Raw genomic sequence first — 26,799 nt, forward strand, 5'->3', positions numbered from 1 at the left:
TTAATATTTTAGTATATAATTTTCTTAATTTTTAATATATTTTAAGCTTTCTTTAATAGTTGCTCTAGAGAGCATAATATGGACACATAACTTTTCACAGTTTCCTTACAGTCCATATTTTCACATAAAGTAGAATTCTTGCAACCATATTTGTCATTTTTTTCCCTCCATTAAAGTTACAGTTTTCCTATGTAGCACAACATACTTAGAAAACATTGCCATATAATATGATTTAAGCTCAATGATCATATATATCTTGAAGAATTTAATAACTGAAAAGCAGTCTTCTATGTTTCACCAAATAGCATTTTAGCAGTTCTTCCTTTTTCTTTAAATTATAAATTTCCCTCAAGTATGATTTTTTTATACTTGAAGGCAGGAGGAGATTGAAGGCTGGAGGAGAAGGGGGAGACAAAAGACAAGATGGTTGGATGGCATCACCGACTCAATGGATACCAGTTTGAGTAAACTCCAGGAGTTGGTGAAGGAGAGGGCAGCCTGGCATGCTGCACTCCATGGGGTCTCAAAGAGTTGGACCTGACTGAGGGACTGAACAACACCACCAACAATAATTTTCTTAAATATTAAATTATTTAAATTGTCTTTAAAGAAATTCTATTGTGGATAAATTTTATTAATTCCTGCAACTGAGAATATATTTACTTTTCCTTCAGTCCTGAGGGATGCTTTTGCTGGGTTAAGAGTCCTTTACTTTAGGCACTTTACAGATCACATTTCATTGTCTTCTGATCTATATGCTCTCTTCCTTTTCTCCCCACAACTTTATTGAATTATAATTGAGATATATCAATGTGTAACATTAAAGTGTACTACATGATGATTGGATATACTTATACACTGCAAAATAATTACCACAATAAGGTTAGTTAACACAGCTTTCATATGTATGTGTTTGGAATTTTTGAGATCTACTCTTAGCTCAGCTAGAATTCCATCACCTCCTCCCTTTGTTTATAGAAAAGCTTCCTACTGAGCTACTTCAAATCCTGAAAGATGATGCTGTTAAAGTGCTGCATTCAATAGGCCATCAAGTTTGGAAAACTCAACAGTGGTCACAGAACTGGAAAGGGTCAGTTTTCATTCCAATCCCAGAGAAGGGCAATGCCAAAGAATATTTAAACTACTGCAAAACTGCACTCATTTCACATGCTAGCACTCATTTCAAATCCTTCAAGCTAGGTTTCAACATCATGTGAACTGAAAACCTCCAGATGTATAAGCTGGATTAAGAAAGTGCAGAGGAACCAGAGATCAAATTAACAACATCCTCTGGATCACAGAAAAAGAAAGGGAATTCCAGAAGATTGTCTATTTCTGCTTCACTGACTAAGTTGAAGCCTTTGACTGTATGGGTCACAATAAACTGTGGAAAGTTCTTGAAGAGATGGGAATACCAGATCACCTTACCTGCCTCCTGAGAAACCTGTATGCAAGTCAAGAGGCAACAGTTAGAATGGACATGGAACAATGGACTGGTTCCTAATTGGGAAGAGAGTACATCAAGGCTGCTTATTGCCCTGCTTATTTAACTTATATGCAAAGTACATCATGCAGAACACCAGGCTGGATGAAGCTCCAACTGTAATCAAGATTGCTGGGAGAAATATCAATAACCTCAGATTTGCAGATGGCACCACCCTAATGGGAGAAAGTGAAAAGGAACTAAAGAGCCTCTTGATGAAAGTGAAAGAGGAGACTGAAAAAGCTGGCTTAAAACTCAACATTCAAAAACTAAGATCATGGCATCTGGTCCCATTCAGTCAGTTTAGTTCAGTTCAGTCACTCAGTCATGTCCGACTCTTTGCAATACCATGAATATCAGCATGCCAGGCCACCCTATCCATCAACAACTCCTGGAGTTCACTCAAACTAACGTCCATCGAGTCAGTGATGCCATCCAGCCATCTCATCCTCTGTCGTCCCTTTCTCCTCCTGCCCCCAATCCCTCCCAGCATCAGAGTCTTTTCCAATGAGTCAGCTCTTCACATGGGGTGGCCAAAGTATTGGAGTTTCAGCTTTAGCATCATTCTTTCCAAAGAACACCCAGGGCTAATCTCCTTTAGAATGGACTGGTTGGATCTCCTTGCAGTCCAAGGGACTCTCAAGAGTCTTCTCCAACACCACAGTTCAAAAGCATCAATTCTTTAGTGCTCAGCTTTCTTCACAGTCCAACTCTCACATCCATACATGACCACTGGAAAAACCATAGCCTTGACTAGACGGACCTTTGTTGGCAAAGTAATGTCTCTGCTTTTCAATATGCTATCTAGGTTGGTCATAACTTTCCTTCCAAGGAGTAAGCGTCTTTTAATTTCATGGCTGCAGTCACCATCACTTCTTGGCAAATAGATGGGAAAAATGGAAACAGTGACAGACTATTTTCTTGGGCCCCAAAATCACTGTGGATGGTGACTGCAGCCGTGAAATTAAAAGACACCTGACCCTTGGAAAAGAAGCCATGCCAAACCTAGACAGTGTGTTAAAAAACAGAGAGATCACATTACTGACCTTTGTCCATGTAGTCAAAGTGATTGTTTTTCTAGCAGTCATATATGGATGTGAGAGTTGGATCATAAAGAAGGTTGAGCACTAAAATGGATGCTTTCAAATTGTGGTGCTGAAGAAGACTCTTGAGACTCCCTTGGACTGCAAGGAGATCAAATCAATCAATCCTAAAGGAAATCAACCCTGAATATTCACTGGGGGGACTGTTGCTGAAGCTAAAGCTGATGAAAAGAGCTAATTCATTGGAAAAACCCTGATCCTTGCAAAAGATGAAGGCAAAAACAGGAGGCGGCAGAGGATGAAATGGTAGTGTCACCAACTCAATGGACAGGAATTTAAGCAACCTCTGAAAGATAATTAAGGACAGAAGAGCTTGGTATGCTACTGTCCATGGGATCACAAAGAGTTGGACATCACTTAGCAACTGAACAGCAACAATGACAATATCCTATTGTAATATATACATACACACACGTACATACACACACACACACACACACACTTTTTTTTCTTTATCTCTTTATCCAGCAAGATACACCACTTAGGTGTTTCTATGTCTTGGCTCTAGTGAATAAGGTTTATACATTTTCTGGTGAAAAACTGTGGTCATTTGTACCATGAATATCTTCTTTACCCCTGAATATCCTTTTTCTCTAGTTGTTTATAAGAATTTTTCTTTATCTTTACTTTTGAGAAGTTTAACTAGTAACTGTAGTATCTAGTTTAACTAGTATCTGACTTTCTTTACGTTTTTTTCTCTTGAGATTCACAGAACTTCCAGAATCTGTAAATTTATTAATTTTTCCAGTTTGGAGACGTTTTTGATCATTATTAATACAGTTTTTTTTCATTCATCAATTTCTCTTCTCTTGCTGGGACTCAAGCCACACAAATGTTGAACAAATGCATCATTAATATTTTCCCACATAAATGGCATTCCCCAAAGTTCTCTTTTTTCACCTTTTTCCTTCTTTCTTTCAGATGGACAATTTACACTGACCTGTCTGCAAGTTAACCAGCTCTTTCCTCAGTCATTTCTCTTTTGTTCTTTAGCCAATTTTGCTAATTAGCCTATTTTGCTAATTTTGCTATTTAGCCTATTTGCTCTTTAGCCTATTCTATTTTTAAGTTCTTAAGCTATTATTGGCTTCTGTTAAATTATTAATACATTTGCTATCATAAAGTCTTTGAATATGATGTTGTGTAGACCATCAGTCCCACTCAAATCTCCTGAAAAATGTTAATATTTTATTTTAACAGCCCATCAGTACAGATAGGATCAGATTCCAGGTTCTGTCCTGCTTTCTGTGAGTACTAGTTCCAGTCTTAGATTTGTTTGAGGCCTTTTGTTCCACTGCATTGGGTCTGTTCTGTGTATGTGCCATTAAAGAATTCTTTAAGACTTATGTGATGATTTAAATTTTACTTTGGTCCCCAAATCTCTGCTACACTTGTCTGGGTCTCTGCTCCACGTTCACTGCCCCTGGATGAGCTCCAGGCTGTGTGGAATCATACAGAGAATGAAGAATCCCTCTTTCTGTTGTCTTCTCTGTAGGATTTCTACCTCTGATATGAAAGAGTGTATTTTCTGGTGCCTCTGGCCAGAAAATTTTTATGTACACTTGCCTTTGATGTAGCTTAGTTAGTTAGTTAGTTACAGTCGCTAAGCTGTGTCCGACTCTTTGCGACCCCATGGACTGTAGCCCATCAGGCTCCTCCGTCCATGGGATTCTCCAGGCAAGAGTACTGGAATGGGTTGCCATTTCCTTCTCCAGGGGATCTTCCTGACCCAGGGATCGAACCCAGGTCTCCCACACTAGAGGCAGACACTTTAACCTCTTAGCCACCAGGGAAGAGCCTAGTTTCATGACTGGGACCTACTCTTGGGACAAAGCTACAGAAGAAGAATATGAACTAAGCATATGAACAGGGCTTGCCTCTACCATCCTCCCACCACAGGGATGTTTCTCATGATGCCTCTGGACAAAAAGTAGTGATTTTAACTTTAGCCTCCTTAGATGACATATGGAAACCATATATAAGCCTCTATGTCCTTATCTTTTGAAGTAAAAGGCTGACTCAAAACTTAATGATAGGGAAATGTGAAAATGTAGAAACAAAGAAAGGGCTTCCCTGGTGGCTCTGATGATAAAGAATGTGCCTGCAATGCAGAAGACCCAGGTTTGGTCCTTGGGTCAGGAAGAAACCCTAGAGAAGGGAACAGCAACCCATTCCAGTGTTCTTGCCTAGAGAATTCCAGGGAAAGAGGAGTCTGGTGGGCTGCAGTACTTGGGGTTGCAAAGAGTTGAACACAACTGAGCGCACACACACACACACACACAGAGAAAAATAAGAGTAGCTGTTGGGCTGGGGAACTGGTAGCAATTTGGGCTATAAATCTGCCACATGGCAGAATCAACAAACTCATTTTTCTCTGAAAGATATATACATAATGGCCTGACACATATTACTATGATGTTTTTATAGGAAGCAGACACCCTCCAGATGAAAACTGCTGACCACAAGCACATAGATTCTCAACCAGTTGAAATGAGAAGATTGATGATGCTGACTTCCAGTTACCTCACAATCAGAAGCTTGTCCATGAGCTGATCACTCCCTGCTCCTTGAATCATTACTGTAAGACTAACCCTAACCCCTCCAGGGTGGGACACACAGACTCGAAGGCATTAGTCCGCTGTGTCCCCCTTTGCCTGGCAAAGCAATAAAGCTATTTCTTTTGGCTTTACCCCAAACTGTGTCTCTGAGATTTAATCCAGCACTAGTGCACAGAGGCTGAATTTCAGCAGTGATATGACTCCACAGTGCGGACTGACACTCAGCTCAAAGCCATGAGAGGAAGATAATATGGGAACTTCATTCTCTCAGGAGTTGTCACTCCAGTTTTAGCTCTTCTCCACAGTCTACCTTCTTTTGTTTGTATAATTAACAGAGTCCTCCAGTGGTTACTTATTGTATTCTGTCCAGAGATTTTAGTAGTAATCACAGGGGAGTGTGGCCATAGAAAGCTTACTCGTTCTCTGTAGGAACTGGAAGCTCTCTCATTGTAATCTGATTTCTTTTTAAAAATTATAAGAGGTCTTCCATGATTGTTGTTATTCAAATCCTTGTTCATACATTATCTTGGGTTGATTAGTTTTAAAATAATTGAAATCAAATATCTTCATTACAGAACAGTAATGTAAAGCTTTTTTCCCCAAGATACTCCAAGGATTTGCATGAAACACTACATGACAGTGTATAACTTCCCTCAAGCAAGTTTCTTTTTATGAAAAAAAAAAAAAAGTTCAAACTTGAGTGGAAGGTACAGGGATTTCCCTGAGCCCACACGTGCCCAGCCTTCCCCACTCACCCTGCAGGAGTGGTGCCTTTGTTACCATCTACACTGACACATCCTTATCACCTGAAGTTCTTACTGTATGAGCCTAATGGGCTCATTGTTGGAGCAGCACATGTGTGGGTTTGGACAAATGTGTATTACCTTTATAGTATCATACAGAGTAGTTCCACTGCCCTAAATATCTTCTGTGCTATCTGCCTGCTCATCTCTCTCCCCCAGTTTCATTAACTCTTAAAGATGTCTCTGTATATAATTATTAATATTGTTTATACCTTCCTAATAAACACACTTAGTAAAGCATCTTCTTTTAATGTTGCAGCTGATTCCTTTTTAACTCTGTATGTAACTAATCAAATCATCTGTAAATAATGATACCTTTTGCCATATGCTGTGCTTTGCTTAGTGTTTTCAGTCATGTCTGCCTCTCTGTGACCCCATGGGATTCTCCAGACTGGGATACTGGAGCAGGTTGCCATGTCCTCTTCCAGGGAATCTTCCCAATCCAGGGATCATATCAGTGGCTCCTCCATCTCTTGCAGGTGGATTCTTTCTTGCTGAGCCACCAGGAAAGCCCATTTTGCCACATACTTTGGGAAACCCATTTTGCCATATACTTTCCAATATTTTCCTGTCACTTACTTCTTTTATGAAATTGCATTGACTCAGAAAAAGCAGGAAGCAGTGAAATTGTAGGTCCCAGCTGTATTTCTTTCTCAAAATAAGAAAAGTTTAGAATTTAATCAAAGGACTATTTATTAAAGGTATAAGTAGGGATTTGGCAAAACATCAAGAGAAGATGGCAAGCCCTGGGCTAGTAAAAGTCAGAGCCTTTGCCCCCAGGCCTGAAGCCCTGTGAAGACAGCAGGATGCTGGAAGCAAGAATTTGGGCGGGTGGGTGGATGCGGGGGCGGGTGGATGGAGGTGGGGGGGCGGGTGGGGGAGGGCGGAGGTGATCTGTGGAGAAGATGGCCCTGGGGGCAGGGGGCAGTATCCAGGTGACTTTACAGAAAAACCAACAGAACACTTTAAGAACTTGAATGCTGGAAATAAAAGCAAAAATAAACAAATGGGATCTAATTAAAATTAAAAGCTTCTGCACAACAAAGGAAAATATAAGCAAGGTGAAAAGACAGCCATCTGAATGGGAGAAAATAATAGCAAATGAAGCAACTGACAAACAACTAATCTCAAAAATATACAAGCAACTTCTGCAGCTCAACTCCAGAAAAATAAACGACCCAATCAAAAAATGGGCCAAAGAACTAAATAGACATTTCTCCAAAGAAGACATACGGATGGCTAACAAACACATGAAAAGATGCTCAACATCACTCATTATTAGAGAAATGCAAATCAAAACCACAATGAGGTACCACTTCACACCAGTCAGAATGGCTGCGATCCAAAAATCTGCAAGCAATAAATGCTGGAGAGGGTGTGGAGAAAGGGAACCCTCCTACACTGTTGGTGGGAATGCAAACTAGTACAGCCACTATGGAGAACAGTGTGGAGATTCCTTAAAAATTGCAAATAGAACTACCTTATGACCCAGCAATCCCACTTCTGGGCATACACACTGAGGAAACCAGAATTGAAAGAGACACATGTACCCCCAATGTTCATCGCAGCACTGTTTATAATAGCCAGGACATGGAAACAACCTAGATGTCCATCAGCAGATGAATGGATAAGAAAGCTGTGGTACATATACACAATGGAGTATTACTCAGCCGTTAAAAAGAATTCATTTGAATCAGTTCTGATGAGATGGATGAAACTGGAGCCGATTATACAGAGTGAAGTAAGCCAGAAAGAAAAACACCAATACAGTATACTAACGCATATATATGGAATTTAGGAAGATGGCAATGACGACCCTGTATGCAAGACAGGGAAAGAGACACAGATGTGTATAACGGACTTTTGGACACAGAGGGAGAGGGAGAGGGTGGGATGATTTGGGAGAATGACATTCTAACATGTATACTATCATGTGAATTGAATCGCCAGTCTATGTCTGACGCAGGATGCAGCATGCTTGGGGCTGGTGCATGGGGATGACCCAGAAAGATGTTATGGGGAGGGAGGTGGGAGGGGGGTTCATGTTTGGGAATGTATGTAAGAATTAAAGATTTTAAAATTTAAAAAATAAAAAACTTAAAAAAAAAAAAAAAAAGAACTCATGTACTCACCACCCACCATGAACGATTGTTAACATTTTGACATGATTTAGTCAGATCAAACAAAAATTCTGTGACTAATATATGTATAATCCTTCTCTATCTATTCTTCCCTCCCCAGGTCTAATTCTCCCTTCCTCTTCTGAGATACTCTCTCTCATGCATTTTTGTGTATTTACAATTTTCCATAGAGGCTGATATAGATATACACAATGTCTAAAACCTCCATAATAATGTGCAGTGATTTTACAGCAATGGTCTTATAATATAAATTGTATTCTGATGCTTACTGTTTGTGAATGTATTTTTTTTAACTGAAGTATAGTTAGTTTGCAATGTTGTATTAGCTTCAGGTGTATAGCAAAGTGATTCAGCTTTATGTGTGTGTGTGTGTGTGTGTGTGTGTGTGTGTGTGTGTGTGTGTGTATAAAATTCCCTGGTGGCTCAGAGGTTAAAGCGTCTGCCTGGAATGTGGGAGATCCAGGTTCGATCTCTGGGTCAGGAAAATCCCCTGGAGAAGGAAATGGCAACACATTCCAGTACTCTTGCCTGGAGAATCCCATGGAGGGAGGAGCCTGGTAGGCTGCAGTCCATGGGGTCGCAAAGAGTCTTACAAGACTGAGCGACTTCACTTCACTTCACTTCATATATATATACCTTACAAATAGCTGTGAAAAGAAGAGAAGCGACAAACAAAGGAGAAAAGGAAAGATATTTGCATCTGATTGCAGGGTTCCAAACAATAGCAAGGAGAGATAAGAAAGCCTTCCTTAGTGATCATTGCAAAGAAATAGAGGAAAACAATAGAATGGGAAAGACTAGAGATCTCTTCAAGAAAATTAGAGATACGAAGGGAACACTTCATGCAAAGATGGGCTCGATAAAGGACAGAAATGGTAGGGACCTAACAGAAGCAGAAGATATTAAGAAGAGATGGCAAGAATATACAGAAGAACTGTACAAAAGGATCTTCATGACCCAGATAATCACAATGGTGTGATCACTCACCTAGAGCCAGACATCCTGGAATGTGAAGTCAAGTGGGCCTTAGAAAGCAACACTATGAACAAAGCTGGTGGAGGTGATGGAATCCCGTTGAGCTATTTCAAATCCTGAAAGATGATGCTGTGAAAGTGCTGCACTCAATATGCCAGCAAATTGGGAAAACTCAGCAGTGGCCACAAGACTGTTTTCATTCCAATCCCAAAGAAAGGCAATGCCAAAGAATGCTCAAACTACCGCACAATTGTACTCATCTCACACATTAGTAAAGTAGTGCTCAAAATTCTCCAAGCATGGCTTCAGCAATACATGAACCGTGAACTTCCAGATGTTCAAGCTGGTTTTAGAAAAGGCAGAGGAACCAAAGATCAAATTGCCAACATCTGCTGGACCATGGATAAAGCAAGAGAGTTCCAGAAAAACATCTATTTCTGCTTTATTGACTATGCCAAAGCTTTTGACTGTGTGGATCACAATAAACTGTGGAAAATTCTTCAAGAGATGGGAATACAGACCACCTGACCTGTCTCTTGAGAAACATGTATACAGGTCAGGAAGCAACAGTTAGAACTGCATATGGAACAACAGACTGGTTCCAAATAGGAAAAGGAGTGTGTCAAGGCTGTATATTGTCACCCTGCTTATTTAACTTATATAAAGAGTACATCATGAAAAATCCTGGGTTGGAAGAAGCACAAGCTGGAATGAAGACTGCCAGGAGAAATATCAATAACCTCAGATATGCAGATGATACCACCCTTATGGCAGAATGTGAAGAGGAATGAAAAAGCCTCTTGATGAAAGTGAAAGAGGAGAGTGAAAAAGTTGGCTTAAAGCTCAACATTCAGAAAACGAAGATCATGGCATCCGGTCCCATCACTTCATGGGAAATAGATGGGGAAACAGTGGAAACAGTGGCTGACTTTACTTTGGGGGGCTCCAAATTCACTGCAGATGGTGACTGCAGCCATGAAATTAAAAGATGCTTACTCCTTGGAAAGAAAGTTATGAACAACAGATAGCATATTTAAAAGCAGAGTCATTACTTTGCCAACAAAGGTCTGTCTAGTCAAGGCTACGGTTTTTCCATTGGTCATGTGTGGATGCGAGAGTTGGACTGTGAAGAAAGCTGAGCGCCGAAGAATTGATGCTTTTGAACTGTGGTGTTGGAGAAGACTCTTGAGAGTCCCTTGGGCTGCAAGAAGATCCAACCAGTCCATTCTAAAGGAGATCAGTCCTGGGTGTTCATTGGAAGGACTGATATTGAATCTGAAACTCCAATACTTTGGCCACATCATGCAAAGTGTTGACTCATTGGAAAAGACCCTGATGTGGGGAAGGATTGGGCGCAGGAAGAGAAGGGGATAACAGAGGATGAGATGACTGGATGGCATCACCAACTTGATAGACATGGGTTTGGGTAGACTCTGGCAGTTGGTGATGGACAGGGAGGCCTGGCGTGCTGCAATTCATGGGGTCATAAAGAGTCAGACACGACTGAGCGACTGAACTGAACTGGACTGAAAACACTGCAGAGAAAGGTAGTTGCTTTTAAAATACAAATGGTTATGGCCAGATTATTTTTTAGAAGATCTCAAATGATAAAAACACATTTTTTAAAATTGTTTCATCAGGAGCTATTGAACATGAGAATATGGGTTTATATACTAGATTTACCTACTATTGGTAAGTTAACCTAGAATTGGTTTATATTCCCAACTGTATAGGGACATTGGCAAGTCACTTAACCTATGTCTTTAAATCAATTTCTTACTTTTAATATACTGGTAAAAATACACTAAAAGTAAAAAAAAAAAAAACAGTATTTTTCTGATAACCTTAGATGTTCCTTGTGAAGCTTATTTTTATTCATCATCAAAGTTCCCAACATACAAGAAAATTTGCTCTTATGCAAAAGCAACTGTAGACAATATGCAAATGAATGAACAATGCTGTGTTCCAACACAAGTATATGGGCACTGAAATTTGAATTTTCTTATAGTTTTCAAATGCCAGAAAATATTCTTTCTTTCATATTTTGTTCAACCATTGAAACAGGTTAAACCCATGCTTAGATCATGGATGAAAACAGCCAGTTGACTAGAACTGGTCTATTGTCCATAGCTTGCAGAAACCCTAAACAGATTTATTTGACATAATTTATATGTAAACCATTTGAATGTAAGACATGGTATCTTCTCACCTTTAAATATTTCAGTACACATCTTTAGAAAATAAGGGCATTTTCTTACTTAACTACAGTACCATCATCGTCAGTTCAGTTCAGTCACTTAGTCATGTCCAAATATTAGCAACCCCATTGAGTGCAAAACACCAGGCTACCCTGTACATCACCAACTCCTGGAACTTGCTCAAACTATGTCCATTGAGTCTGTGATGCCATTAAACCATCTCACACTCTGTTGTCCCCTTCTCCTCCTGCCTTCAATCTTTCCTAGCATCACGGTCTTTTCCAATAAGTCAGTTGTTATCAGGTGGTCAAAGTATTGGAAATTCAGCTTCATCATCAGTCCTTGAAATTAATATTCAGGACTGATTTCCTTTAGGATGGACTGGTTAGATCTCTTTGCAGTCCAAGGGACTCTCAAGAGTCTTCTCCAACAACACAGTTAAAAGGCATCAATTCTTCAGTGCTCAGGGTTCTTTATGGTCCAACTCTCACATCCATACATGACTACTGCAAAAGCCATAGCTTTGACTAGATGGAAATTTATCAGCAAATAATGTCTCTGCTTTTTAATATGCTGTCTAGATAGGTCATAAGTTTTCCTTCAAGGAGCAAGCATCTTTTAATTTCATGGCTGCAGTAACAATCTGCAATGATTTTGGAGCCCAAGAAAATAAAGTTTCTCATTGTTTCCATTGTTTCCCCAGCTATTTCCCATGAAGCGATGAGATGGGATACCATGATCTTCTTTTTTTGGATGCTGATTTTTTAAGCCAGCATTTTCATTCTCCTCATTTACTTTCATCAAGAAGCTCTTCTTCTTTACTTTCTGCCATAAGGGTGGTGTCATCTGCATATCTGAGGTTATCGATATTTCTCATGGCAATCTTGATTCCAGCTTGTGTTTCATTCAGCCCAGAATTTTACACAATGCACTTTGCAAAGAAGTTAAAAAATCAGGATGACAATGTAGAGGCTTGAAGTACTCCTTTCCCAAATTGGAAACAGCCTATTGTCCCATGCCTGGTTCTGTTGCTTCTTAAACTGCATACAGATTTCTCAGGAGACAAGTAAGGTGGTCTGGTATTACCATATCTGTAAGAATTTTGCACAATTTGTTGTGATCCATGCAGTCAAAGGCTTCAGCGTAGTCAATAAAGCAGAAGTAGATATTTTTCTGGAACTCTTTTGCTTTTTCTATGATGCAATGGATGTTGGTGATATGATCTGTGGTTCCCCTGCTTTTTCTAAGTTCAGTTTGAACAGCTGGAAGTTCTCAGTTCACATACTGTTGGAGCCTTACTTGGAGAATTTTGAGCATTACTTTACTAGCGTGTGAGATGAGTGCAACTGTGCGGTAGTTTGAGCATTCTTTTGCATTGCCTTCCTTGGGAGTGGAATGAAAACTGACCTTTTCCAGTCCTGTGGCCACTGCTGAGTTTTCCAAATTTGTTGGCATATTGAGTGCAGCACTTTCATAGCATCACTTTTCAGGATTTGAAATAGCTCAACTGGAATTCCATCACCTCCACTAGCTTTGCTCGTAGTGATGCTTCCTAAGGCCCACTTGACTTCACATTCCAGGATGTCTAATTCTAGGTAAGTGATCACATCGTCTTGGTTATCTGGGTCATGAATATCTTCTTGTATAGGTCTTCTGTGTGTTGTTGCCACCTCTTCTTAATAGCTTCTGCTTCTGTTAGGTCCATATCATTTCTGTCCTTTATTGTCCCCATCTTTGCATTAAATATTCCCTTGGTATCTCTAATTTTCTCAAAGAGATATCTAGTCGTTCCCATTCTATTGTTTTCCTCTATTTCTTTGCATTTATCACTGAAGCAGCCTTTCTGTTTTTTTTTTTTAATGCTTCAAAATACATTTAATAAGAAAGACGAATAGCAATAATAAATGACTCTTATCTCTCCTTGCTATTGCTTGGAACCCTGCATTCAGATGGAAATATCTTTCCTTTTGTCCTTTGCCTTTCACTTCTCTTATTTTCTCAGCTATTTGTAAGTCCTCCTCAGACAATCATTTTGCCTTTTAGCATTTCTTTTTCTTGGGGATGGTCTTGATCACTGCTTCCTGTGCAATGTCCCAAACCTCCATCCATAGTTCTTCAGGCACTCTGTCCATCAAATCTAATACCTTGAATTTATTTGTCACTTCCACTGTATAATCATAAGTGATTCTAATTAGGTCATACCTGAATGGTCTAGTGGTTTTTCCTGCTTTCTTCAATATAAGCTGAATTTGGAAATGAGTTCATGATCTGAGTCACAGTCAGCTCCTGGTCTTTTTTTTTTTTTTTTTTTGCTGTGTAGTGCTTCTCCATCTTCAGCTGCAATGACTATAATCAATCTGATTTTGTTAATGACCATATGGTGATGTCCATGTGGAGAGTCATCATTTGTGTTGTTGGACAAGGGTGTTTGCTATGACCAGTGCATTCTCTTGGCAAAGCTCTGATAGACTTGGCCCTGCTTCATTTTGTACTATGAGGCCTGACATGCCTGTTACACCAGGTATATCTTGACTTCCTACTTTTGCATTCTAGTCCTCTACAATGAAAATGACATCCTTTTTTTAGTGTTAGTTCTAGAACGTCTTATAGTTCATCATAGAACTGTTCAGCTTCAGCTTCTTTGGCATTAGTGGTTGGGGCATGGACTTGGTTTACTGTCATAGTGAATGGTTTGCCTTCAAACTGAATAAGATCAGTCTGTCATTTTTGAGACTGCACCCAAGTACTGCATCTCAGACTCTTTTGTTGACTATTTTGGCTACTCCACTTCTTCTAAGGGATTCTTGTCCACAGTAGTAGATATGATAGCCATCTGAGTTGAATTCACCATTCCAGTTCATTTTAGTTCACTGACTCCTAAAATGTTGATGTTCACTCTTGCCATTTCCTGTTTGACCACTTCCAATTTACCTTGATTCAAGGACCTAACACTCCATGTTCCTATGCAATATTGTTCTTCATAGCATTGGACTTTGCTTCCATCACCAGTCACATTCACAGCTGGGTGATGTTTTTGCTCTGTCTCTGTCTCCTCATTCTTTCTGGAGTTAGTTTTCCACTGATCTCCAGTAGCACATTGGGCACCTACTCACCTGGGGAGTTCATCTTTCAGTGTCATATCTTTTTGCCTTTTCATCCTGTCCATGGTGTTCTCAAGGCAAGAATACTGAAGTGTTTTGCTGTTCCCTTCTCCAGTGGACACGTTTTGTCAGAACTCTCCACCATGACCCATCCGTCTTCAGGGGCCCTACTCGGCATGGCTCATAGTTTCATTGATTTAGACAAGGCTGTGATCCATGTGATCAGTTTGGTTAGTTTTCTGTGACTGTGGTTTTCATTCTGTTTGCCCTCTGATGGATGAGGATAGAGACTTCTGGAAGCTTCCTGATGGGACAGACTGATATTAATAATAACTTTTGAATATTATATGATTCCTAGGCCATATTAAATTTTATTCATTGTCTCTAGAATGTCTTTTAGATTGTTTTTTTTTTTTTTTCCCAGCAAGTGTCCATTCAAAGTTTATACCCTCCGTTAAACTGTATGAGTCTCTAGGCTCTTTTAATGTAAAATAATCCAGACTTTTTTTCTCCTACGGTCTTTATTTTTGAAAAGTCTGGACTAGTTGCCTTGCACTATGTCCAAGATTCTGGGTTTGTAAATTATTTTTCAGTGTTGTAAATTTAATTTGTCTTTCTATTCCTCATGTTTTCTGTGACTGAAAGTTGAATATAGATGATTTTTTTTTTTTAGATTCAGGGTAAACTTTTGGCAAGGTTGCTCCATAGGTGGTACTGTGTGCTTCCCATTTCATCTCATCAGGAAGCAAAGAACACCTGCCTGTCCCAGGTGGTGATCTGCAGATTCTTCATCATGAAGATATAGTGTTTTTTGCAATCAGCCAGCATTCCCTACAGGGACTCTCTGGCACCTTGCAAATAATCCTGTTTCCCACCCACCAGCCCCAATAATGGCTTGGGCATTCATTAATCCTCATCTGAATAAATCATTATATGGAAGGATCATTTATTTTTTAATTGCTCTATAAATTGAAGGGCATAGTTATTTCAAAGGAACTTGTAGGAACCACTAATACTTGGTAGAAATTTCCTAAGATAGGTTCATATGAGACAGTTGTCCTGTTCTTACCTATTGTGGATCGCTGTTCAGAGATTCAAGGTGGCAGAAAGCAGGAGAATGAGACACCTGCCCCATGGGCTCATTGTGTAAAAGATTCAAGGCATTCATAAGCACTCTCCCTTTCCTCCACTGTCACCATGACAACATAAGTAGGCCTGGGCAGCACCTTATCATTTCTTTAGGGTTTCCTGTGCTTATGCTCCTTGTTCCACTGAGAGGGATGCCCTTCATATTAGTTATATTCAGGATGAATATACATGCCTGAAGACCTGGAGGAGAGTGGAGTGTCAGGATGAATGCTGTGGACCCTGTTTCACCAGTGGCCTCATCACCTTTTTTCTTTATTTAAAATCACAGGTTTTTATGTGTTTCAACAGCTACTGTTTAGCTATTTCAACAGCTAGTTGCCTTGTTTTACAAATGCTGCTTTTAAGCATCTTTATTTCACCTTATACTCAGTTCTATGCAATGCATATATAAAAAAGAGAGAAAAGATTTACCTCCTGGAGAAATGAGGCATCAAAGTATAGAAAAAGCCAATGTGGGAGACCTCTGGTTTCAGGACAGGACGATCCTGTTTTCAGAGGTAGACACACTTCTTCCTATGGATCCCTTTTAAGGACAACTGAAATCCCATCCCTGGACATTATATGCACAGGAATCAGAAGCCTTGGAAAGAAGAGAAAAGGGCACCCTCCCAGGGGACTGAGGATTGAATGTGACCATTACAGAGATCCTTTGCTTTTCTTCATGCCTCACAGGCCTCATACATCCTGGACTGGATTCTGGAGGAGGATCCAGGAACCCAGACATGTGCCAGAGAGCACACACCATAAAAGCTCCAAGGGAAGCCCGCTCCCTTAAATTCAAGAGCCAGGAATAGCTCAGCCTAGCAGGACTGAGAAGTTTAGACAAAACTCCAGCTAAACCCACCCTTCCCTGGGCTAGCTTCCTAGTGGGAAGTCTGACCCCACCCCTGCCCAGCAGTGATGAGGTGCTCCTGTCTTCCTCCGACTTCCATTTTTATGTTCTACTGTTATGTGAAATGTAACAAACAGGGGGAAGGATATCAGAGCCTCTCTGTGTTATTTTTGAAACTTCTTAAGAATCTATTATTTCCAAATGAAAGGTTAAATTACAAAGTCAGACTGTTTGGATGATATTTTTCCTTTCCTACCTGGGTTGTCTGTAGTTACTTTGCTATACCTTGAGTGCGTTCAGTGTTTCCCAATAAAAGTTAGAAGGAACAGCTCCCTTCCTATTTAATTCTGGTACAATGTCCATAAAGTGTAAATTTGGAAGGAGTATCATTTAGAAATGGGCAACTTGGTTTTTTTTTAATTTACTTTTTGTTGAGGTAACATTGGTTTATAACCTCATCAGGTTTCATCTGTACAACATTCTGTTTCTACTTCTGTTTACTCTATAGCATGCTAAGTCAGATGGAGAAAGATCAATGCCATATGGCTTTACTCATATGTGAAATCTGAAGTACAAGCGATGAACAAAGCAAGTTCATCTTTTTATAGTAAAGTCAATTTTAATAACAAAACACTACAATAAATTAGATATTTACCAAGAATAAAATGCATATATAAATTGTACTGTAGTCATACAATGTAATATGTATAGTTATACATTAATGATTTGAACGTTAATGATTTGCTATAACAAAAAATATCAGAGGAGAGAATTTCAAAAATACTATATCAAGCCATGAAACCAGATACTTCTGCATTATTCCGTTTATATAAAGTCTCAAAACAATATTAATCTATGATGTTTAAAATGGTGCTGACAGTTATGAGTCTTCTATGGTGTTTTAATGCTTCATTTATTTTCTTGTTATGCATTTATAAAGTTATGTCATTTTGCAATAATTTATTGAGTTATACATTAGAGTTTGTGCATTTTTATCTATCCTCAGTAAAATATGCAAGCTTATTGTAAAGTGAAAAATCTCAGGGATATTTTGGTCGTTCAGTTATGAGAATCCAAAAGAGAAGGATACCAGGGGCAAAGAGAGGAAACCAGGGGAACACTTTTGTAACAAAACAACACTCAACTCAATGGAAAGTAATAATGCATCCTTTTCCTTAATTACTCATTTCAATATAAATCAGTACAAATTTTATGTAAGAACAATGACTGCTGAGAGGGACATTCATGAAGGGGGAGCTCCACTTTTGACCTCCAGAAAATGTTTGCTTAACACCTCCTCACTCTTTAAGGTGGAACACATCAGTAAGCAAGGTAGAGAAGGTTCCTCTTTCTCCCTGGATCTAGGAAATGCTTGCTCCTAGGGTGCTGCCTGGAATCTTCTAGAGGCAAAGTAAGGTAACAATGTTAGATGGTGTTCAGGGTTTCTAGCCTGAAGCAGAACAAAATATAACAGCCACAAATACCCAAGGAGGCTATACTGTGGACGGTGAATTAGACTTGCTTTGTTCGTGAGAAGTATGAAAAGTGGCAAGGAAGTTTCCTAGTCAGGAGACTTGTTCCTAAAAAACAGGCCACTTTAAGAAGTGTTCAGTGTCTTTTCATCACGCATTTTTGAGTGAGCAAGGGATCACATTTTATGAAGACTGTGGTACAGAAGGGTGGGAAGGATCAGCAGATCCCTCTGATTGCATGGTCCTGGGAGTGCAGTGTGCAAGGTAAGCAAATTATTAGAAGTCCCCCAGAAAAAGAGAACACAGCATGGCTTTCTTGACATAAAAGAAACCATTTTGACCTAAGCCATTTTGTGATCTAAGCCTGGCTGCAATGCTTGCCCTAGAACACATCTCAGTAATTAGTGATCTCAAGGGAACAAAGGGATGCAGGAACAGAGAAAAGGCAGCCAAACAATAGTGTGTGGAAAAAGCAGAGTCCTATTTCCTCCTCCAGAGATACACATAATAACGTATCATTGAGTTCTGTAGGAACTGAGACCCCCACCCAGGCAGAAGGCAGAATGATGATGTTGACCTCATCCCCAACCGACTTCAGTTAATTAAAGCTTGGATGCAGTTGACCTCTGCCTAGTTCTATGCTAATTATCCATTAAAGCCCCCTCATGAATACTCATGTATTCTTAGCTTAAACATTCCCAGTTTTGCTGTTGGGGAGATCCTACTTTGGGGAAGATCCCCAGTGTTCTCTTTACTTGAGGCAAGAATAAATCTCTCTCCTCATCTTTGCTTTGGTTGTGTTTATTGGCTCGACACACTCACCGAGAGTCAAACCTGGGTTTGGGATAACGTAAGCACATGCTGTTGTCCCCCTCAAGTTTCCCTTAGGGCTGCCAGGTATAAAAAAGGAGGCAGTTAGAATTGACTCTTTAGATTAATAGCAATTTTTCAGTACATGAAAGTCCTATGGAATCTTTGTCTTATAATTGCTGTCGGTCATCTGGCAGCTCAAGTTAAAGGGCACCCTAACTCTCCATCCCTGTTTGCTTCTAGAGTTGGTACATGCAGCTCCCCACACAAGGCCAGAGGGTTTCTGGGGGCTCTTCACCCTTAGGGACAGAGACCTGGGAATGTTGGGAATTTACTTCCCCTATCAGTTCAGTTCAGTTGCTCAGTTGTGTCCGACTCTTTGCTACCCCATGGACTGCAGCACACCAGGCCTCCCTGTCCATCACCAGCTCCCGGAGCTTGCTCAAACTAGTGTCCATCGAGTTGGTGATGCCATCCAGCCATCTCATCCTCTGTCATCCCCTTCTCCTCCTGCCTTCAATCTTTCCCAGCATCAGGGTTTTTTTCCGATGAGTCGGCTTGTCTCATCAGGTGGCCAAAGTATTGGAGCTTCAGCTTCAGAATCAGCCCTTCCGAAGATGGCGGAGGAATAGGACGGGAAGATCACGTTCTCCCTCACAAATTCCTCAAAAGAACATTTCAACGCCGAGCAAACTCCGCAAAACAACTTCTGTAGGCTGGCAGAGGACATCAGGCAACCAGAAAAGCAGACCATTGTCTTCAAAATCAGATGGAGAAGTCTAGAGGCTACTGTGAAAATAAAACTGAAAACCAGAAGCAGGAAGCTTAAACCCAAAGCCTGAAAACATTAGAGAACTCTTGAATTCAGGGAACATTAAGCAATAGGAGCTCATCAAAAGCCTTCATACCTACACTGAAACCAAGCTCCACCCAAGGGCCAACAAGTTCCAAAACAAGACATACCACGCAAATTCTCCAGCAACACAGAAACACTCCCCTGAGCCTCAATATACAGGCAGCTCAAAATTATCCCAATACCTTTGATGTCTCATAACCCATTACGGGTCACTCCACTGCACTCCAGAGAGAAGAAACCCAGCTCCACCCACCAAAACTCCAACACAAGCCTCCCTAACCAGGAAACCTTGACAAGCCACTGATAGAACCCCACCCAAAGTGAGGAAGCTCCATAATAAAGAGAACTCCACAAATTATCAGAATATAAAAAGGCCACCCCAAACGCAGCAATATAACCAAGATGAAGAGACAGAGGAATACTCAGCAGGTAAAGGAACAGGAGAGTTGCCCACCAAATCAAACAAAAGAGGAAGAAGTAGGGAATCTACCGGAGAAGGAATTCCGAATATTGATAGTGAAAATGATCCAAAATCTTGAAATCAAAATGGAAACACAGATAAATAGCCTAGAGACAAGGATTGAGAAGTTGCAAGAAAGGTTTAACAAGGACCTAGAAGAAATAAAAAGAGTCAAAATATAATGAATAACACAATAAATGAGATCAGAAACACTCTGGAGGCAACAAATAGCAGAATAACAGAGGCAGAAGATAGGATTAGTGAAATAGAAGATAGAATGGTAGAAATAAATGAATCAGAGAGGAAACAAGAAAAACGAATTAAAAGAAACGAGGACAATCTCAGAGACCTCCAGGACAATATGAAACGCTCCAACATTCGAATTATAGGAGTCCCAGAAGAAGAAGACAGAAAGAAAGATCATGAGAAAATCCTTGAGGAGATAATAGTTGAAAACTTCCCTAAAATGGGGAAGGAAATAATCACCCAAGTCCAAGAAACACAGAGAGTCCCAAATAGGATAAACCCAAGGCGAAACACCCCAAGACACATATTAATCAAATTAACAAAGATCAAACACAAAGAACAAATATTAAAAGCAGCAAGGGAAAAACAACAAATAACACACAAGGGGATTCCCATAAGGATAACAGCTGATCTGTCAATAGAAACTCTTCAGGCCAGGAGGGAATGGCAAGACATACTTAAAGTGATGAAAGACAATAACCTACAGCCCAGATTACTGTACCCAGCAAGGATCTCATTCAAATACGAAGGAGAAATCAAAAGCTTTACAGACAAGCAAAAGCTGAGAGAATTCAGCACCACCAAACCAGCTCTCCAACAAATTCTAAAGGATATCCTCTAGACAGGAAACACAAAAGGGTGTATAAACCCAAACCCAAAACAATAAAGTAAATGGCAACGGGATCATACTTATCAATAATTACCTTAAACGTAAATGGGTTGAACGCCCCAACCAAAAAGACAAAGACTGGCCGAATGGATACAAAAACAAGACCCCTCTATATGCTGCTTACAAGAGACCCACCTCAAAACAAGGGACACATACAGACTGAAAGTGAAGGGCTGGAAAAAGATATACCACACAAATAGAGACCAAAAGAAAGCAGGAGTGGCAATACTCATATCCGATAAAATAGACTTTAAAACAAAGGCTGTGAAAAGAGACAAAGAAGGCCACTACATAATGATCAAAGGAACAATCCAACAAGAAGATATAACAATTATAAATATATATGCACCCAATATAGGAGCACCGCAATATGTAAGACAAATGCTAACAAGTATGAAAGGGGAAATCAACAATAACACAATAATAGTGGGAGACTTTAATACCCTACTCACACCTATGGACAGATCAACTAAACAGAAAATTAACAAAGAAACGCAAACTTTAAATGATACATTAGATCAGTTAGACCTAATTGATATCTATAGGACATTTCACCCCAAAACAACGAATTTCACCTTTTTTCAAGTGCTCATGGAACCTTCTCCAGGATAGATCACATCCTGGGCCATAAATCTAAACTTGATAAATTCAAAAAATCGAAATCATTCCAAGCATCTTTTCTGACCATAATGCATTAAGATTAGATCTCAATTACAGGAGAAAAACTATTAAAAATTCCAACATATGGAGGTTGAACAACACACTTCTGAATAACCAACAAATCACAGAAGAAATCAAAAAGAAATCAAAATATGCATAGAAACTAATGAAAATGAAAACACAACAACCCAAAACCTGTGGGACACTATAAAAGCAGTGCTAAGAGGAAAGTTCATAGCAATACAGGCATACCTCAAGAAACAAGAAAAAGTCAAATAAATAACCTAACTCTACAACTAAAGCAACTAGAAAAGGAAGAGTTGGAGAACCCCAGAGTGAGTAGAAGGAAAGAAATCTTAAAAATTAGGGCAGAAATAAATGCAAAAGAAACAAAAGAGACCATAGCAAAAATCAACAAAGCCAAAAGCTGGTTCTTTGAAAGGATAAATAAAATTGACAAACCATTAGCCAGACTCATCAAGAAGCAAAGAGAGAAAAATCAAATCAATAAAATTAGAAATGAAAATGGAGAGATCACAACAGACAACACAGAAATACAAAGGATCATAAGAGACTACTATCAGCAGTTGTATGCCAATAAAATGGACAACGTGGAAGAAATGGACAAATTCTTAGAAAAGTACAATTTTCCAAAACTGAACCAGGAAGAAATCGAAAATCTTAACAGACCCATCACAAGCACGGAAATTGATACTGTAATCAGAAATCTTCCAGCAAACAAAAGCCCAGGTCCAGATGGCTTCACAGCTGAATTCTACCAAAAATTTCGAGAAGAGCTAACACCTATCCTACTCAAACTCTTCCAGAAATTGCAGAGGAAGGTAAACTTCCAAACTCATTCTATGAGGCCACCATCACCCTAATACCAAAACCTGACAAGGATGTCACAAAAAAAGAAAACTACAGGCCAATATCTCTGATGAACATAGATGCAAAAATCCTCAACAAAATTCTAGCAATCAGAATCCAACAACACATTAAAAAGATCATACACCATGACCAAGTGGGCTTTATCCCAGGGATGCAAGGATTCTTCATTATCCGCAAATCAATCAATGTAATTCACCACATTAACAAATTGAAAAATAAAAACCATATGATTATCTCAATAGATGCAGAGAAGGCCTTTGACAAAATTCAACATCCATTTATGATAAAAACTCTCCAGAAAGCAGGAATAGAAGGAACATACCTCAACATAATAAAAGCTATCTATGACAAACCCACAGCAAACATTATCCTCAATGGTGAAAAATTGAAAGCATTTCCCTAAAGTCAGGAACAAGACAAGGGTGTCCACTTTCACCGCTACTATTCAACATAGTTCTGGAAGTTTTGGCCACAGCAATCAGAGCAGAAAAAGAAATAAAAGGAATCCAAATTGGAAAAGAAGAAGTAAAACTCTCACTGTTTGCAGATGACATGATCCTCTACATGGAAAACCCTAAAGACTCCACCAGAAAATTACTAGAGCTCATCAATGAATATAGTAAAGTTGCAGGATATAAAATCAACACACAGAAATCCCTTGCATTCCTATGCACGAATAATGAGAAAGTAGAAAAGAAATTAAGGAAACAATTCCATTCACCATTGCAACGAAAAGAATAAAATACTTAGGAATATATCTACCTAAAGAAACTAAAGACCTATATATAGAAAACTATAAAACACTGATGAAAGAAATCAAAGAGGACACTAATAGATGGAGAAATATACCATGTTCATGGATTGGAAGAATCAATATAGTGAAAATGAGTATACTACCCAAAGCAATTTACAAATTCAATGCAATCCCTATCAAGCTACCAGCCACATTTTTCACAGAACTAGAAGAAATAATTTCAAGATTTGTATGGAAATACAAAAACCTCGAATAGCCAAAGCAATCTTGAGAAAGAAGAATGGAACTGGAGGAATCAACTTGCCTGACTTCAGGCTCTACTACAAAGCCACGGTCATCAAGACAGTATGGTACTGGCACAAAGACAGACATATAGATCAATGGAACAAAATAGAAAGCCCAGAGATAAATCCACACACATATGGACACCTTATCTTTGACAAAGGAGGCAAGAATATACAATGGAGTAAAGACAATCTCTTTAACAAGTGGTGCTGGGAAAACTGGTCAACCACTTGTAAAAGAATGAAACTAGATCACTTTCTAACACCGCACACAAAAATAAACTCAAAATGGATTAAAGATCTAAATGTAAGATCAGAAACTATAAAACTCCTAGAGGAGAACATAGGCAAAACACTCTCAGACATAAATCACAGCAGGATCCTCTATGATCCACCTCCCAGAATTCTGGAAATAAAAGCAAAAATAAACAAATGGGATCTAATTAAAATTAAAAGCTTCTGCACAACAAAGGAAAATATAAGCAAGGTGAAAAGACAGCCTTCTGAATGGGAGAAAATAATAGCAAATGAAGCAACTGACAAACAACTAATCTCAAAAATATACAAGCAACTTCTGCAGCTCAACTCCAGAAAAATAAACGACCCAATCAAAAAATGGGCCAAAGAACTAAATAGACATTTCTCCAAAGAAGACATACGGATGGCTAACAAACACATGAAAAGATGCTCAACATCACTCATTATTAGAGAAATGCAAATCAAAACCACAATGAGGTACCACTTCACACCAGTCAGAATGGCTGCGATCCAAAAATCTGCAAGCAATAAATGCTGGCGAGGGTGTGGAGAAAAGGGAACCCTCCTACACTGTTGGTGGGAATGCAAACTAGTACAGCCACTATGGAAAACAGTGTGGAGATTCCTTAAAAATTGCAAATAGAACTACCTTATGACCCAGCAATCCCACTTCTGGGCATACACACTGAGGAAACCAGAATTGAAAGAGACACATGTACCCCAATGTTCATCGCAGCACTGTTTATAATAGCCAGGACATGGAAACAACCTAGATGTCCATCAGCAGATGAATGGATAAGAAAGCTGTGGTACATATACACAATGGAGTATTACTCAGCCGTTAAAAGAATTCATTTGAATCAGTTCTGATGAGATGGATGAAACTGGAGCCGATTATACAGAGTGAAGTAAGCCAGAAAGAAAAACACCAATACAGTATACTAACACATATATATGGAATTTAGGAAGATGGCAATGACGACCCTGTATGCAAGACAGTGAAAGAGACACAGATGTGTATAACGGACTTTTGGACTCAGAGGGAGAGGGAGAGGGTGGGATGATTTGAGAGAATGACATTCTAACATGTATACTATCATTTGAATTGAATCGCCAGTCTATGTCTGACGCAGGATGCAGCATGCTTGGGGCTGGTTCATGGGGATGACCCAGAAAGATGTTATGGGGAGGGAGGTGGGAGGGGGGTTCATGTTTGGAAATGCATGTAAGAATTAAAGATTTTAAAATTTAAAAAATAAAAAACTAAAAAAAAAAAAAAAAAGAATCAGCCCTTCCAATGAATATTCAGGACTGATTTCTTTTAGGATGGACCTGTTGGATCTCCTTGCAGTCCAAGGGACTCTCAAGAGTCTTCTCCAACCCCACAGTTCAAAAGCATCAGTTCTTCAGCACTGAGATTTCTTTATAGTCCAACTCTCACATTCATACATGACTGCTGGAAAAACCATAGCTTTGACTAAATGGACCTTTGTCAGCAAAGTAGTGTCTCTGCCTTTTAATATGCCATCTAGGTGTAATATGGTTCCCCATGGGGTCCCCGGTCACTCAGTGCAGGGACAGATCAGTTTCTTGCCCCCACCTGAGGCAACGTGCCACTCACATTGTTCCAGAGCTCCCAGTGGGTTCAGGCTAGGGCTGGGTTTGTCTGAACTTGCACTGTTCCTTCCCTTTTTCCTGTTCTGTATCCCTCACCTACTTACAGGATTCCTGTGGGAAAAATTCATTAATAAATTGTTGGCACATGAATCATATAATAGGGTCCTCTTCTGGGGAGCCTAACCTGAGACAATCCTGAAATAAAAGGTGAAAATATAGATATGGCTCTGAGGTTCCCATAATAAAAAACACTGCCTAAATAGACACAAACTCTGGAAATTCTTTCTTCAAATTATTGTTTGATGTTAGTAGAAAAGGATTAGAGTAAAACTTGAAAACCGTACAGTGTTGTTTATAAAAGGAAAGTCTTTTTGATATTCAAAGTCTTATAGTCAAAAGAAAGAGTTTTAAAAATGGGCCTGTTGAGGAGCAAAGCCTGGCCCTTCATCCTTGCCAAGGTCTCACCCACAGACCGTCCAGCCAGACAGCACTGAAGGCTCTGACTGGGGAGTTAGCCCCTCCTTCAGGGACCTCTAAATTTAGCACTTCCCAAAACTTGAAGTGTGCAATCAGAACTTCACAGATAAAAGTTCAGTGAAGCACTGAAGATGCCCATCTAGTAATTATCTTTGTAAAATTATCTGCTTGTGGAATAGTTTAACATGCTTCTGAGGTTTGTTCTCCCCCCCCCCACGCCCACCCCCATCCCCATCACCAGTCGAGTTGCAGGAGACTTTGGAGGATCTGTTCCTCACATTCCCCCTTGGCCCCTCCCTGCTTTAAGCAGTTACCAAGGAACCAAGGATCCCTTTGTTGTAAATTACTGGGGTAAGCCAGAAAATCAAAGGCAAAAGAAACACCCAGAAAGGGAAAGGGAACATTTGACACTTATTAGTGAGTAACTTACTCCTCCAGGAGGAACTCACTTTGAAGCAAAAGCATCTTCACAAAACAAGGAGGCAGAAGAGTACGACTGACCAGCCATGTGGATGTGTCTGAACCTCAGGAGGTGCATGAGTGCAGGTGCTGCGTGGGCTGTTTGCTGGCAGGGCAACGAGTCGACTCTGGCTTTCATTTCTCAGAATCTCATGTTGATGGTACTGGAAAAGAAGTTTTTCTTATCTCAAGCAGAATGGCTTTTCCTGTTCCTGAAACCCACTCTGGGCTAGGTTTGTGCAAGTAGGAAATATTTGCAGGTAGAGAAATGTAACACCCCTAGGAAACCTGAGTAAATCATTGGAATAGTATCCACTTACTGGATGCCAGCAATATACCAATGACTCTGTGTGTATTATCTCATTTAATGCATTATTATCATATTTACTTTATAGAGAGGGAACTCAAGATTTCACAGAATAAAGAACTTGGGCAACTTAAGTTGGGTAGAGAGGGTTGGGAGCTGGGATTCTAACCCCATCTCTCTGTTTACAAACCCCACACCTGACCATTGCGCAAACCATCCGCCTGAAAGAGAAGTC

This window comes from Ovis aries, chromosome 18, assembly GCF_016772045.2.
Source record: "Ovis aries strain OAR_USU_Benz2616 breed Rambouillet chromosome 18, ARS-UI_Ramb_v3.0, whole genome shotgun sequence".
In the NCBI taxonomy this organism is placed as follows: Eukaryota; Metazoa; Chordata; class Mammalia; order Artiodactyla; family Bovidae; genus Ovis; species Ovis aries.